This window comes from Ipomoea nil, unplaced genomic scaffold (genome assembly GCF_001879475.1).
Source record: "Ipomoea nil cultivar Tokyo-kokei standard unplaced genomic scaffold, Asagao_1.1 scaffold0804, whole genome shotgun sequence".
Taxonomy (NCBI): Eukaryota; Viridiplantae; Streptophyta; class Magnoliopsida; order Solanales; family Convolvulaceae; genus Ipomoea; species Ipomoea nil.
The window spans coordinates 1,252,947-1,266,110 of NW_017617232.1; the positions used below are offsets into that span (position 1 = coordinate 1,252,947).

At 44.5% G+C, this 13,164-nt stretch overlaps 1 long non-coding RNA gene across 1 annotated transcript; it reads right to left on the reverse strand.

Moving 5' to 3' along the window:
• Positions 1–2,790: 2,790 nt before the first annotated feature.
• On the reverse strand, positions 2,791–4,007 carry LOC109177410. Its single transcript, XR_002053577.1, has 2 exons — positions 3,895–4,007; positions 2,791–2,960 (listed from the first exon to the last, which is right to left on the reverse strand). It is a non-coding gene; the product is annotated as an uncharacterized LOC109177410 (long non-coding RNA).
• Between the last annotated feature and the right edge of the window lie 9,157 nt (positions 4,008–13,164).

The window sequence follows — 13,164 nt, forward strand, 5'->3', positions numbered from 1 at the left end:
TTAGTGGGTAGTATTTGGGAGAAGAGACCAAGGTTTGAACCTCGGCGGCGGCAGTGTGGGAATTATGTCCAAAGTGGGCAGATTCCTTGTGCATATCAGCATTTGGTCCTGTCTGCTGAACCATTGAGTCACCGTGATTTACAACTTCCCACAATGCTCTGTCCAGTCGGAGTGTGGGGGGCCCTTGGTGTTGGGGACTCAACCTTTGGGAGAAGAATTACCTATTTAAATACGCAAATTTAACCTTCAATTATCTATGCATGAACAATTTCAATATAATTCTGCCTTAATATACTTTAAAGTACTTATTTAACAAAAAAGCATTGGGTATTATCCCAATCACGCAATGCACGTAAAAAACTAGTATATATATATATATATAATTGAGCCCATCCCAAATGTAATATTACGTCAATTGTAGGAATATATATTTTTAGGAAACAATTGTATACATAATTAGTGTACAACTATTAGTTCAAAATATGTAATATTTAACAAAAGATATGAATATGTCATTTGATGTAATACCGATCTTTTATTAAACACAACTAATAATTCATATTTAATCATACTAATAAATTATCAAATACTTCGCGATAAATAATTTCTTATAATAAAATTATAACACATCTAAATTAGTACACATGAAAATTTTAAGTTTATGTGAACTACAATTAATATATATACAAGTTAAACAGTTTAATAACATTTTTGTTATTTTATTAATAATATTAATATTAATTTTTGATATATATATATATATACACACACATTAGTTTTTTACGCGCATTGCGCAATTGAAATAATGTCCAATGTTTTTTTATATATATATAAATAAGTACTTTAAAGTATATTAAGGCAAGATTATATCGAAATTGTTCATGCATAGATAATTGAATATTGAATTTACGTATTTAAATAGGTAATTCTAAATTTACAAATGCAATATAATATATTCAAGATTGATTATAATTGTCAATAAAATAATTGTATATGTATGATTGAAACAAAATACAGGACATAAGGGAGAACAAATAAAAATTAAGGGAAAAAATATTAAATATATGCTAATATTGAAAAGCTAACTGCTGATTGCCAAACAAGGACATTGCAGGGTAGTTTCCTAATTCAATTTGTTGTGTGATTTGAATGCTTTTTTTTTATTGAAATCAATGAGTAAGTTAACGGTGAACTAACAGAAATTAACGGAAAAGATAATATTTAACAGAAAAGTTAACAAATAATCATATTCATTAAGGATAAATTAGTAAATCTTAAGGAAAAATTAAAATCTGATCAATCTGAGCCATTCATTTGTTTAGCCGCCGCCGGAGCTTCGCTGTCGCTGGGCCGTCGCGACGCCGAGAGAGAGAAAGAGCAGCGCGAGAGAGAGAGAGTAGGCAGTGAGAAGAAGGAGAAGAAGAGGAAAGTTGTGGGCTTCGTTTGTTGAACTTTGGGTCATCTTCTACCATGCCTAGAAGGTCAAGTTTGGCTAGAAAAGTGGAATGGGTGGATGCCCACTACCTTGTTCTTGAAGGTAAAGCCTTTGATCCGAATCTTTTCCTAATTCTTTGTTGGATATGCTTAGATTCCAAGGTTTGTTGGATGGGTTTCTCGCCATAAGGGCCGAGACTTACCCAAGTTTGGTTAAGGAATTTTATCGTCACATGGTTGTGACAAAGGATGGTGATAAGCTTGAGATCACTTCTAAAGTGAGAGGTGTGAAGGTAGTTCTGTCTGAAAAGAGGTTGGCTCAGCTTTTGAGTTTATCTGCTTCGGGAGTTGCTCGGTATAGCGGTAACTCGTGGATTAGTACGGATACCATGGGGTACCGGGACTATTTTAGTTATTTGTTGGGTCGCACGAGTGGTTTCACTCAAGTTTCAAGGCCGGATAAAAAGTGATTGTCTGCGGAACAGAGGATCTTGGTTATGTTGGTATCGGATTGTTTGTTGCCTAATAACAACAAAAGCAAGTTGTTGGAAAGTTGGAGTGCACCTTTGCCTTTTGCCTCAAGAATATGGTTAAGTTCAACCTGCCAGCTTTGATGTTGCAACATATGGTTTTCTATCGTGATCATAACCGGAAAAGCCTACCGTATGGGATGGTGTTGAGCTGGATTTTGGTTAGGAAGGGTGTAAGCGTGGATGGTTGTCTTCCAAAGGTCGTGGGAAAGTTGGTGTTGGATGCCACCAATCTTCGAAGTTGTAATTTGTTTCAGTTGGATGATGGTGATTACATCACGCTTGAAGAAGTGGCAAGGAAAGCACTTGAAGAAAGGGCCGAGTTGGCAGTCGAGCTTGGGATCCATGCCGGGAAGTTGAGCCTCGCTGTTCAGAGTTTAGGAGGCGATGAGTAGGGGTGGGCACGGGTCGGGTTCGGGTTCGACCCGCCTATATTTAGATCACCCGAACAATTTCGGGTTGAACAATTTCAAGTCCGAAAACCGAACCGATATAAAGAAGTCATGCATCGGGTTCGGGTGCTTCGGGTCGGTCTTCGTTCGGGTTCGGGCTAATATACCCGAAATTCTAATTGTTCCAAAAATCTGAATAAATATTGATTTGTTGTGTCATTTATAGTTATTCATTGTTTGAAGTTAATAAATATTAAGTAACATATTACTGATTTCTATGAAATTATTTATACTTTGTAAAAATTAATTGAGTGATGATAATTCAACCGTTAAAATGTTTATTTATGTTGCGTTCTTTTCCACTCAGTTCCACTCAAGTTGATTATATCCATGCGTTTAAGTGTCCAACTGTATTAAACCACACATTAATTAGCTTTTGGGGGCAACAAAATCAAAAGCATTAATTAGCTTTGGGGGCAACAAAAATCAAAAGCAGCTTTGGTTTGATTTTTCAGGCTTTTAATTGTCTATTGCAGGCTTGCAGCTTTTGATACCACCAATGCACCACCACTGATTTGCAAATTTCCATCCATAACAATGCAACCTGCAAATTTAAAAAATATGAATGAGAAAAAATAAATTGAATTTTAATTTAATATGCACTTAAATATGCTCTATTGTTGATAAAAGTATAAAATAAAAATATAACATTTTGAAGCACAATAACATATACAAAGGTTAATCGGTAAAGCTAATTTATCTCAAACAACAATAATAGACTAACATACTAATCATGGGAGAACACGACAAATAATAGAATAACATACTAATATTCTAATATTTCCCAACTGAAATCTCCATCAGCCAATTTTAATTTCTTTTACAACTTACAAATTGTTAATTCAATTAAACTTACAGAACTTGAAGAAATAAACACAAAATGTTGATGAACTCCGTGAATTTTACTCACTGGCCTAAATTGTTAAATTAATTTTTATGAAAAAAATATTACAATTTTTATAACATTCCTAAATCTTTTATAATAAGTCACAAATTTTGCAAATGATGTTGAAACTAAAATTTTCTGGAAAAAAAACCAAAAGAATTTGGGTTTTGAGTTTTGACTAACTGAATCAGAAGTTTAGAACAACACAACACAAAAATCAGGAAAAAAATACAACTTCACAATGAACAAATGTAATATTTTATGGGAGAGAATACTGTATAGTGTATACTAACTTGTTTTTTGGAAGAAAAATGAAAAAACCAAAACTAATACAAATTTTAAAAATTTAAAGAAGACCAAAAACAATGACTAATAAAATCTATAAATAAAGCAATGACTAATAAAACCAAGAACATGAAAAACACTGTAATACAGTTTTTGTTGAAAAAAAAATGTACAACGACCAATAATTTCTAGAAAGAATTATTAAAAATGTCTTTGGCAAATTAATACAAAGGGAAAACAAATTAAAAAAAACTGTTGAACTTTAAATTTTTATGTAAAAAAAAAAACTAATAAAGTAGTAAAGTACCTGTTAGATTTTCATGGCCAGAGATGATCACCGGAGAGGTCCAGAAACTCGAAACTTCGAAGGAGATCTCCCTGGATCTACTTGTACGCTAACTAGATCGAAGAATATCTAGGGTTTTCGTCCTGTGAGGTGAGAGAATAAGTTGAGACAATAAATCAAAACTTAGAAAGTGAGAAAGTGAGACGACACGAGGTACTCACCGGAGTCACCGGGAGGCGGAGAGCCGTAGATGGAGATAGAGTCATCGTCCCACGGAGAAGCGGCTTGGCGGAGAGCTAGAGACGGAGGCATGTAGAGGTTGAGAGGGCTAGAGCTTAGAGAGGTGAAGAAGGTGAGAAACAGAGAGAAAGTGAGAGGGGTGAGCGCAAGGAATGAGAGTGGTGAAGAAGGTGAGAGACGGAGAAAGTGAGAGGGGTGAGCGGCGCAGGGGATCTGAGACTATGAAAAATGAACTCTAAACCCTAAACTATAGTTTAAATACCTAGGTAATTTCGGGTTTCGGGTCGGATTCGAATTTTAATCCTCAAACCCGAAATCCGAACCGTTGTAATGCTATTGTGGCTTGTTTATTACGGGTTCAGCCCGATCAACTTCGAATCCGACCCGAATCGGGTCATAACGGGTCGAACCCGCGTTTTTTCGGGTTTAACCCGATTTGTGCCCACCCCTAGCGATGAGGAAGTTGAAGATGAAGCAGGCCGTGAGGATGAGGTGGGAACACCGGAAGCTGTTGAGGCCGAAGAAAGTGATTCTGAAAGTGAAGAGAATCAACGGAGGAGGGAAGCTCGCACCAAGAGGGAGCACGACTCCATGACGCATGAGGAGCGTGTTGTCACCTTGCTTCTTCAATAGAACCGCATGATTGAAGAGTGTTTTGCCTAGATGAAAACGCAATTCGTCGCCGTGCACCGAAGGCTGGATCAGATTGAAGCCAGTTCAAGCCGTAGAGGAGAAGATGATGAAGAATCCGAGGAGTCGGAAAGCGAGTTCTTCTAGTGTGGAGCTGTGGTTATATTGTTCGTCCTTCCTTAGTAGTTGTACCTTCTTAGCTGTAGCTACCGTTTGTTGGTTGCTTGTGGTTTGCTTTTGTGCTTGTTTTGCTTGTTGCCTTGTTGTTTAGTTAGCTTTGTAGTTGGTGTTTTGTGTTGGTTGTCTAGATTGTAGTTGTTGGCTAGAATTTGGTGTTTGTGTTGGGACTAGAGTTCGTGATGCTCAAAATATCCGTTTGTTAAATTCTTGCCAATCCTTGCTTTGAAATACCTTCTTCCTTGTTTTGAATTCTTGTGAAACCCCTTTTGAGTTTTGACCAAGATAGAACGTTTTTGAATCTCTTGTCACAATGTTGTTTCTTTTCACCGGTTGCTTTTAATTCGTCGTACCCAAGCTTCGGGGACGAAGCTTCTTTGAAGGGGGAGAGGATGTGACACCGCGAAATCCAAAATCAATTAAGGGACTAATTGAGTAATTAATTCTATTTCAATTGGTGATTTAATTCCTAAAAATCCTGAAAATTCAATAGTCGGGGACTAGTAATTGACTAGTCAACCCCAAAGTCAAAGTTGTACCTTAAGCTTTATAAGGAGTCCCCTTGTTCTCTTACACTTCCTTATGTTAGTAAGGGTATTCTTGACTTTTCACTTGGTGTTAGTATTGTAAGCTAACCTAGTAGACCACCCCCATTTCTCTCCTTAAACTTTCTAAATTCTAGCTCCACCTTCTCGCTAAAAAGGTAGGTAGCTTTTCTTCCAAGCCAAGTTGAAGCCTTGCCAAAACTTCAAGAGTTGCCTCCAAGATTCAACCTTTCATACATTTGGGCATCTAGGAGGGTAAGATCTAAGTTCATCTTGTGTTTTTAGTATTTTCTAAGGTGTCTTTTCTTAAAGATAGGATCTTTATGATCTTTTGGTGTGTTCTTGAAGTGGGTTTGGAAGGTGAGCTTTGTTAGGAGCTTGTTGAGGTGTAAAGTGAAGGTCTTTAGTCTTTAAGAGGTAACACATGCTCTACAAAATCTATTTTGCTTACCTATATGTGATTTCTTGGATTCTACATGTGATTTTGCTATGAAATGTGAGTGTTTATGCATTCTCTTGTGAAAATGCATATCTAGAGCTTGTGTTTAGGGTTCATTTATGCCATTGCTTGGTTATTCCTTTGATTCAAGTCATTTTGTTGTATTGGGTGAGATTTGGCATGTTTTGGACTTGAATTTGAGCTTGGAGTTGAAAATCCACGAAGGGATTATTTTGGGCACATGTGTGTACCCGCGGGCGGAACGGCGGGTAGGGGTCCAACCCGCCGCCCACCCGCGGGGTACAAAGATAATGGAGGCCTGTACCCGCGGGCGGAACCACGGGTAGGGGCCTACCCGCGGGGTACGTGGTATGGTTGTTGTGGGATTTGTTCCCCGTGATTCTTTTGACTCGATATTTGGTCTTTTGACTTCCCAATGTTCTTTTGTGGAACTATTTGAGTGTCTTCTTGATGTTTCGTATGTCTAGAACTATATGTGGTAGGGAATATCCCGACCGACATAGCTTTACCCCGGCTGGTGTGCCTTTGTCTTTGTCTTCTTGTCTTTGCAGGTAACAGGTCGGGTTTTCTTGTGAAGAACCCGGTCGGGATATGACCGGGAGTTGCCCGAGTGGCAGTGTCGACCACCGAGCGGTAGCCCTTTAGCAAGAGAGCTGACGAGGGACACGTGGCGGCTCCACGCACTGACAGGCAGGGCACCCGGGACGACGACACGTGGTTGCTACGTGGGAAGCATGCCGAACGGCCGGATTTATGTCTCCGGCTCCGCGGCTATAAATACTCGCGATAGCTACAGTGTGAGGGACTTTTGGACGATCGATAGGTTGTTATTAGAGAATCCCGACCGCAGTCAGTCGGTACTCAGAGCAACCAAGTAGATTGTACTTAGGGACTTCACAGTGATCAATAAGAGTTATTTACTTGCTTTAATTGGTCTATTACTTATTTAATTACCGCTTACGTGGCAATTAACACTATCATTTTGGCGCCGTCTATGGGACCCGTGCAACAAAGCTATCGTCTTGACGAGCACCCGGTCTCTCATCAATCATGTATCCGTGGGCACAAAACCTCTTCGCCGACGATCAGGCGGATGCAGCGAGCTCATCCGACCACTAGGCGACTCAGCAGCAAGGTCAGACTATGGACCTCAACCTCAATCTCTCGCCACCCCATCCATCCAATACATACCCGGCCGCCCAACAGCCGGTGAACTACATCCAACCGGGATACCCAACACCCGGTCAACAGTACCAGCAGCAGCCGATGATATATCCCGGCCAGTATCCATACCCGGTCCCACCTCAACCGTACGGGTATTGGCCAGGCCAACCGATGTATTACACGCCCCCGGTTGGCTATTGTAACACCCCGAAATTTTTAAACTTTTGAAGCTTACATAATAAGGGTGAAATCTCATTAATTCCCAAAACATAATACAAAGAGTACGGGGTGCTATGCTACACCTGAGCTAGAGAACTCAGGTGCACAGGCTAACTAACTACTATCCTCAATAATGCAAATACATAATCATGGCACGCAGGCCGAAAGGGAAACTAACTACTTCTACGCTTCAAGGTTCTAGCGCGCTCCAGTGTCTACTCTTCTGTGCCTGAAAGCCAAATATATCTGTTCAGCGAGAGATGCTGGTAACCCACTCCAACGCGTTGAAATATAATACATATAGATATATAAATAGTTATACGAAAAACCATTTTGAAGCATGAAGGTATATCCTAAGAGACTCTAGCTTTCAAAATAGGGAATAGACTCAACAGATAGAGCTCAGCACAGACAACAGACATAATCAAGCATAAACAATTCATAAGCATAGGGAAACAGGCAAGGCAGATAAAGATAAGCACAGTTAATATCCATAACCCAACATATACGATTCCCGGCATAAATCCCAAAGTCACCTCCCGAGACAATCATAACAACAACTCATCCATATCTCATCACATAGCACACTTTGTTGGCGCCACAGGACCAATCGCATGCCCATACATGAGGGTCAGCGCATATAGCTCTGACACGGCCCCGCAGCACCCTGCCCCGTATCGCAACACGGAGGGGTCGATCGCAACCGACCGATGAACCGCAGCTCATCATAGTTTGATCGCAACCAAACAGTGGACCGCAGCCCAAGAGTATGTCATCTGACCGCAGCCAGGAAATATGAACCGCAGCTCATGTAGAAACGTTTGATCGCAACCAAACGGTGGACCGCAGCCCTATATAATATTTATATACCTGATCGATCGCATCCGGCCTGGTTAACAGTCAGTATGGTTCTCAACCCATCCAACTGCCCGTATAACCAATTTGATCGCAACCAAATTGGGGTATCATGCACACATAACACATAGCAAGCACATGCAACCCACATTAACACATTGGGAAGGGGGAGAAAACGTATAACAAAACTTATGCGTGATTCTTCACTTACTAAGAATAATCCTAAGGGGTTCATACTTCTTTCACCTAGGTTAATGGGATACCAATTCAACTAGCATGCAATATATAAGACTCATACAACCTACGAACGGTACCCGAAATATCAAACTAGACATAGGCACGATAGACGGAGTCTGTTGGGACACCACGGGGGTCGGGGGAACATCAAACGGGGAAGCCGGAAACCCGAGGTAGGGTATTTTCCAGCGGGTAGCCGGTGGGTGAGGGTTCACCCGCCGGCTGCCCGCCGGTGGTGTGACTCCGGGCAGCGGGCGCCCGGCGGGCAGCTGCCCGCCCACCAGCTGCCCGCTGCCGGCGTTGCCCAAATAGGCCGCGCGTAGGTGGCGGGTCCCCGACCCCCCACTGACTCTTTTTCACCAAAAACGCCCCGGGAACCTTTGTGGAACCCGAAACCATGCTTGGACACTTTCAAACGCAATTGATAACACACGTAGACAATTAACGGATCAAAATCAAGAAACATACGGCACATAACCCATCATGCTTTTCTAAACATAATCAACACCCAAACATACAAATTCCCACCCAATCTACCAAGAATAATACCATACGAATTCCACGATATAACCTAGGGTTCTAATTACTTTTAAATCAACAAGAACACAATTCATCTTCTAATATCATGATTCGGTAGGAATATCATATAAACATCAAGAACATCATATAATCATCAAGAACCCCTTATCATCAAGATTACCCATGGAATCATAACACCAATTATCAAGACCATTATAACGAATCATCAACACACAAGAATATGGGGGAAATCCTAAGAGGGGAATCATAGCTATGAAAATAGGTTTTGTTGAGACATGGGTTACCTCTTAGCCTTAATTAATTCCTTGGCTATGAAGGGTCTTTCTTTAAGCTTCCTTCTTTCTTGATTCCTCCTAAGGGGATTCTTGGAACTTCTTATGTGGTGAGAGATTATTGTGGTGAAAGATCTAGGTGCCTCCTATATCCCTATTTATATATTTAAGGCTCCTAATTAGGGCCTGAATGGTATGGGTTTACTAATTCTATTCCTTATAGGACTAAGGGCTTGTTTTAGGGATAAGGGTCCATGGTCCATAGTGGACCATATTAATTTAAAGAGAATCCTAATCATAATCTGAATAGTAAAAGGTTTACTTTCTTTATTCCTAATAGGCTTAAGACTCTAGTTTAGGCAAGGGTCCACGGTTCATGGTGGACCCTTATTAATTAATTAAAGGGAAACCTAACCGAATTAAATCAGGCCGTAACACGGGGTGTTACAGCTATCCACCTTACACGCCTGCGTACACGGCTCCAGCCGCCGCCCCTCCAGTTTACCCGGCTGCATAAGCAGAGCCCCAGCATCAGCCCGCTTCCCGGGCTCGACGCTCGGCTCGTTCGCGGTTGGGGTCGGGGGGTGCTGATGCGATGGAGGCACCACGACAGGCCCAGCAAGCACCGGAGGTTCCTGCCCGAGCGGAGGACCCCGAAGAAGTTACCCGAGCGGTAGCTTTTGATCATCTTCGACCGGCGATGCGACAACATTTGGGGCCCCAAGACCCAAACCGGCAGCCAGAAGATGTACAGATGCAGGAAGCTAGCCAGGAGGCTTCATCCGGGCATAGCGGGTCGAGATCTCACCGTCGACGACGCGCTCGGGACGCAGCCCAAGCTGCCCAGGCGGCCGAGCTCAACGAGACCCGAGGATTGCTCTACAACCTCCAGGAGGAATTTGCGCAATTCAGAAACGCGCACCCTGCAATACCCCCGGTCGACCAATCGTCCTTGCTCAAGACGTCTTTCATTGCCGAGGTAATGGCTCAGCCCTACCCGCTTGATTTGAAGGTCTCCGAGGAGAAAAGCTATGATGGCCGTACGGATCCTGAGGTTCACGTCAATGATTTCTACGGCAACATGATGTTGAAGGGCGTATTAGACGCCGTGATGTGTAGGGCTTTCTACTCCATGCTCACCGGTCGGGCAGCGGAGTGGTTCCGAACTTTGCAGCCGGGCTCAATTGCTGATTTTAACGCCCTGGCGATCAAGTTCGTGAGGAAATTCGTCACCTCCAAGGTGGTGAGGAAGTCCTACATGTACTTGGAGAAGGCCAAGCAACTTGAAGGGGAGAGCTTGACCGATTTCCTCGTCAAGTGGAAGGCGGCGGTCGGGGAAGTCGAGTCCATGGATGATGCGACCGCCACCCACATGCTTCACATTTCCCTCCGGGCGGGTTATTTGTACCAGGATTTTATCCTACACCCCCCGGCCACGTATGAGGAGGCTCTTCGAAGGGTCACAGATTATGCCAACACCGGCGAGGCGAATGCCGTAAACCGCTCGCAGGAGGTCGGGTCTTCGTCCCGTAAACCGGCTGGCCGGGCGGAAAACCGATCGGGTGATGATCATCCCCGATCCCGCACCAGGCCTGGTGAGTTTACGGCCTTGAACCGATCCGTAGCGGAGGCCATGCAGTACGCTCAGTCGTGCAATCTCATCAAACTCCCCCATCCCGATCGAGACGGCCCTGACAAGAGTAAGCACTGTGCTTACCATCGATGTGCCCGGCATGACACTGAAGAGTGTACCCACTTGCACCAACTCTTGGAGGACCTGCTCAATTTTGGAAAGTTGGACAAGTGTGTGGGGAAGAGAGAAGACACCAAGAAGAACACCGATCGGAGAGATCACCGACGCTCCCATCACCGTTCCGATCGCTCTGATCGTGATGGACGCTCCGATCGGTCAGGTCAGGACCGAAGAGACGATCGTCGTGATGACCGACGGGACCCTGACCCCCCCGTCTAGCAGCCGACCGGCGGGGAAGCCGACCATACACGTTATTTTTGGTGGATTGGACGATGCTTCGCGATCGAGGGGTAATTGCCCGGTCGCCATTGTAGATTCCCGGGACACCGGGAAGAGGCAGAAGATGGAGCCCATAACCTTCACCCTCGAAGATCAACCCAGCAGCGGTGACCACGGCATGGAGGCGCTCGTGGTCACGATTGATGTTAAGGGGACGAATGTCCAGAGGGTTATGGTGGACACTGGGAGCAGTGTGAACGTCCTTTATTTGGACGTGTTTGAGAAGCTTGGACTCGACAGGAAGGAGCTGACTTCGGTCGGTGTACCACTGTCGGGATTTACCGGGGCGCTTATCTACCCCGAAGGGAAAATAATGCTTCCAGTCGAGATCGGCACATCCCCGAAGTCGATCAGAACGGAGTTGGAGTTTGTTGTGGTCAATTTGCACTGCGTCCACAACATTATCTTAGGCCGACCCGCAATTATGAAGATCGGTGGGATAATTTCCATGCCCTACCTGTACATGAAATTCCCCACCCCAATGGGGTCGGTGTGGTCCGCGGCGATGTCCAATCCGCCCGGAAGTGTTACACCCGAGCGGTCAACAGACGTGACTCCGATCCGTCTTCCAGGGTGAACACCATTGCCAAGGAGGAGGCAAAAAACCGGAAGGAACAACCTGAGCCTTCCGAGGAAATAGAGGAAGTTCCCCTGTCCGAGGACCGACCGGACAGGAAGATTAAAATTGGCCGGGCCCTCACCCCCGAGCTCCGAGCGGAAATTTTGGCCATACTCCGGGAGTATGCCGATATCTTTGCATGGGGGCCCGAAGACATGCCCGGGATCGACTGATCAGTAATCTGTCACAAATTGGCTATCGATCCCGCAGTGAAGCTGGTCGTGCAGAAGACCCGGCATCTTTCATCCGATCGCCGTGAACTTGTCAGAGAAGAGGTTAAAAAAAATGGCGGCGATTGAGCTCATCCGGCCGTTAATCTATCCCGAGTGGGTGGCCAATATTGTCCTTGTTCCTAAGCCCCCAGCTTGGAGGATGTGCATTGACTTCACCGACCTCAACAAGGCCTGTCCACTCGACCCGTATCCTCTACCGAGTATCCATCAGATGGTCGACGAGACGGCCGGGGCCGAGTTGATGAGCTTCATGGATGCATTTAAAGGATATCATCAAATAATGATGCACCATGAAGATGAGAGCAAAACAGCCTTCGTGACCCCAGACGGGCTGTATTGCTACCGAGTGATGCCGTTCGGCCTTCGCAACGCGGGAGCGACCTATCAGAGGATGGTCAATATGCTCTTCGCCGATCTGCTAGGCCGAACGATGGAAGCTTACATTGACGACATGTTGGTCAAGAGTCGGGACCGATCCGACCACACTTAGGACCTCCGGGAGTGCTTCCAGATCATGAGGAAGTACCAGTTGCGGCTGAACCCGACCAAGTGCACATTTGCAGTTCAGGCCGGGAAGTTCCTCGGCTACATGATGACCAAGAGGGGAATCGAGCCCAACCGGCCAAAGTGAAAGCGATTCTGGACATGCAACCACCTTCTACCGTTCGGGAAGTCCAGCAATTGACCGGTCGGTTGGCAGCTCTCAGCCGGTTCCTCTCTAAGTTAGCCGAGCGTGCTTTACCTTTCTTCAAGGTATTGCGTAAAGTCAATGGGTTCGCCTGGGACGAAGAATGTCGAGCGGCTTTTGATGAGCTAAAGGAGTATCTCATGTCACCAATCGTGCTCTCAAAGCCCGAGCTCGGAGAAGAGCTAGACGTGTACCTCGCCGTCTCCGATCGTGCAGTAAGCGCAGTATTGTGCCGAACCGATCCGGAAGGGGTCCAGCGACCGGTGTACTATGTAAGCCACGCGCTACATGGTCCCAAGCTCCGGTACTCCCGGTTAGAGAAGGTCGTCTATGACTTGTATATCGCGGCGAAGAAGCTGGCTCCCTACTTCCAAGGCCGA